Raw genomic sequence first — 3,774 nt, forward strand, 5'->3', positions numbered from 1 at the left:
AAGCTGATTCCTCTTATGTCTCTACTAGTAGAGTGTCTCCCTCCCATCCATTGTGGTCCCATTCTACTCTCAGCTAACACCTTGAATCTTTTTAGGTCCTATGTGTTCGTTCCATCTGCCTCCCTGCAACTGAGCATATTTTACAGAGCATAATGTCCTATAGGTTCATCTACCATAGCACAGGTGGTGGTGATTCCCTCCCTTTTAAATGCAATGGTATTGCTTTGGGTGTGGAGATGTCACATTTCCTTTATCCATTCATACCTGGATGGATAATTGTATGAATCTGAAATGAATAAGGTAATACCTTGTTCTGACTCTTTATTTGCTTACCCAGTTCTTAGTTCTTTACTCTCCTCCCCCAACAGTCATGTCTTGTCTGCCTTGGCAACACATTTGAGATTTTCATGACCTAGATAGACCATGGTCTATAATTATTGACCAAAATAATTGAAGCCAACTAAAATAACTAGAAAGGATATTGTCAAAAATAATTGGAATGCGCCGGGCGTTGGTGGCGCACGCCTTTAATCCCAGCACTTGGGAGGCAGAGGCAGGCGGATCTCTGTGAGTTCGAGGGCAGCCTGGTCTACAGAGTGAGTTCCAGGACAGCCTCCAAAGCCACAGAGAAACCCTGTCTCGAAAAACCAAAAATAAATAAATAAATAAATAAATAATTGGAATGCTATATCTAAAACAATTACTATGTTCTGGCAGGAATGAACCATTCAAAGTTACCCTGACTCATCTCACATTGATGTAAATTATTTATGGTATGGTCCCTACAGGTTTTGCTTTTAAAATCTCTGTACCCCTGAGCCTGGGTACCATGAGACTTTGTAGAGGCACAAGCCCACTCTTGGTCTGGCCCTAGACAAAAAGCACTTTTTACTGGTGTTTGTACTTTGCCATATTTCTTTCTTTTCTTTTTGTCATGTAGGTTATCTGCTCACAGAGAGGACACAGTGCTGTGTTCCTTATTATAATGGTCTAGAGTTCTCTCGGGTATATGGTAAACAGAGAAGCTATTTTCCAGGCCCCCTGCTCTGAGCCCACCCCTTATGTTTCTTTTTATTACTATTATTAGTGTTTATTCTTTGACAAATTCATACATGTATGCAATGTATCTTGCTTATATCCACCTCCCAATTCTCTCCCCAACCACAAACATGTCTCCCTTCCAACCTCGTGTCTTATTTAAAATTATTATTTCCCTAATTTGAGTACAGGCCTATAAAACCAGTTTGGGAGGCTGAGGTAGAAGCATATTGAGTTGGAGGCCAAGCTGGACTTCACAGAGAGACCCTGTCTCATAAAAACCAATGAACAAATGAAGGAGAGTGGGCAGTCTAGAGAATGCATTTCCTGCCCCCCCTCCAAGGCAGGGTTTCTCTGTGTAATAGCCCTGGCTATCCTGGAACTTGTTTTGTGGACCAGGCTAGCCTCAGACTCATAGAGATCCACCTGCCTCTGTCTCGAAAGTGTTGGGATTAAAGGAATTTGCCACCACCACCAGGCTGGGAGCACATTCTTTAAAATCTATTGGTTTCAGGGGTTGGAGAGATGCCTCATTGGTTAAGAGCACTGGCTAGTCTTCCAGAGGACACCTGGATTCAGTTCCCAGACCTCACTCACATGGGACTGACAACCATCTGTAACTCCAGTTCTAGAAGATCTGACACCCCCTCTGGCCTTCATGAGGACTGCACAGAAATGGCACACAGATACACTCACAAACAAAACACTCTTACTCATAAAATAGAAATAAATAAAACCTCAAAAAAAAACCCATCAGTTTCATTAAATAAGCAACAAATGCAAATTTGTGTGTTGTGCTAAACAGGGGGTAAAAGTGAGGAAAAGATCAGAGAAAGGTCATCTTGGAAGACAAACTCGAGAAGTCTGAAAAATAGAGCTATTGTAGTCTTAGGAGGAGGTAGAAGCATAAGTGATTCTCAGGTCAGCCATCTGACCTTGGGGATGTACAGGGAAATAGGAATAGGAGGTTTTCAGCTGGGTACCTGCGGTGGGTTCAATAATAATGGCTCCCAAAGCTCAGAAGATGTGGCACTTTTAGTAAGCGTGACCTTGTTGGAATGGGTGTGGTCTCATTGGAGGAAGTGTGTCATAGGGGGTTGGATTTCAAATTGTAGAAGACCAAGTCGGGTCCAGTGACTCACTCTCTTTTCCTTCTGCCTGCCAATCCAAATGTAGAAGCCTCTACTCCTCTATCTAGCTCTTGGTCTGCCTGCATGCTGCCGTGCTTGCCACCTTGATGATAGTGGACTAAACCTCTGAACTGTAAGCCAGCCCCAATTAAATATTTTCCTTTATAAGAGTTGCTGTAGTCATAGTGTGTCTTCACAGCAATAGAGATCCTAAGATGGTACCATAATGGATTGGGATACAGTTAAGACAGAAATCAGGACTGCAGAAGAGCAACACAAAGGAGAAAATAACAGAGAGTTTATGGGAAGAATCTCTTCGTGTATGTTGAAAGTGGAGAAACTCACCGTGAAAAATAAATCTAATGAATCTGACCAGGGAGCTGAGGTGAACAAAACTCCAATTCCAAAGAAAATCTAACTTCGGAAAAAATAAGCATAAACAAGAGAGGAACATAGTGCCAGACAGGTGAGACATAAAGGGATCTCATTCCATTTCAGCCTCATAATTGACTGGTATGTTTGACAAAAATCACAACTTGGAGACAAATCAAAGCTACTTCTTCTCTAGCAGTCGAGTTTGTATTTGCTGGAAGATGGGCATAATTAGGAATGTCCAGCTGAGCCTCTGAAATAATTAGGGATTCAAAGGCCCGCTCTCTAGAAACTTCTCTAGCTGAAGAAATAACCATAGCACTAAAGGAGCTGACATGCCATTTATTAAAACAACAGCCAACTAAATGCATCTCCTTGTCTCAAGGTTACCTTATAAATCAACTTAGAGGGGCAAAAACCTTGTAGGAGATCTGTAGGAGGATGAACAGACAATTTAAACTACATTAAAAAAAAATCCTAAAGTGCATATCTTACTTACAGAAAGAATGAGATTTAAAAGGGTGATAATTAACGGAAATTAACACAGCTGGCATCCGGCAAATTCCAATTGCAAAGATCATATAAATTGATTTATAGTGTTCCCGTGTGACTAATAAGTAGATTGGTGGCCATATTGTTCCAAATGATTGCATTAGAGAACATTATCACTTCCAAGACGCGCACATTAATAATAAAATCCTTATCACCGAAGAATAAACAAGATAATACTGGATCAACATTTGAGATTTTGGCGCTCATATTTGCTTATTAAATATCCTTCACATATTAAATATGTGTTTCAAAAGAAAATGCTAAAAAGCACGGTTCTACTCTTTGTTTTACCTGACCCTTGGAAGAAGGAGAGGAGGGTTCTGGAGCTTCCTTATGTCAGTACTTAGAAAGGTTAATTATTCATCCAGAACAATGAAGAAGCAGTCCTGATTTTAACTGGACACATGCTTCTCACTTTTAAAGATAGGGGAGTGGATAATGATGTCCCTTTTGTGTCCTTCAGAAAGAAATATGGGGAACCGATAATGTCTCACGTAAGTCTTAAAGGATGAAAATGCAGAGCCTGGCAGTTTCGGGAATCACTCATTAGCAAACAAGCTCAGAGGAGATGCGATCTCAACCGGCATGCTCTGCTCCACTCGCCGCAGTTACAGATGACCAAATTTAAATATCTCACAAACTGGTCAGTTTGACACCCTAACCTCCAAAGGTTAAGGGGAAA

The 3,774-nt window shown here is 41.1% G+C and overlaps 1 non-coding gene across 1 annotated transcript; it reads right to left on the reverse strand.

Annotated features, from left to right (window-relative positions):
* Positions 1-932: 932 nt before the first annotated feature.
* On the reverse strand, positions 933-1,059 carry LOC121134204. The gene has a single exon (XR_005871243.1). It is a non-coding gene; the product is annotated as a small nucleolar RNA SNORA11 (small nucleolar RNA).
* Positions 1,060-3,774: the final 2,715 nt, after the last annotated feature.

Source organism: Mesocricetus auratus, unplaced genomic scaffold (genome assembly GCF_017639785.1).
Source record: "Mesocricetus auratus isolate SY011 unplaced genomic scaffold, BCM_Maur_2.0 Super-Scaffold_100026, whole genome shotgun sequence".
NCBI classification, from domain to species: Eukaryota; Metazoa; Chordata; class Mammalia; order Rodentia; family Cricetidae; genus Mesocricetus; species Mesocricetus auratus.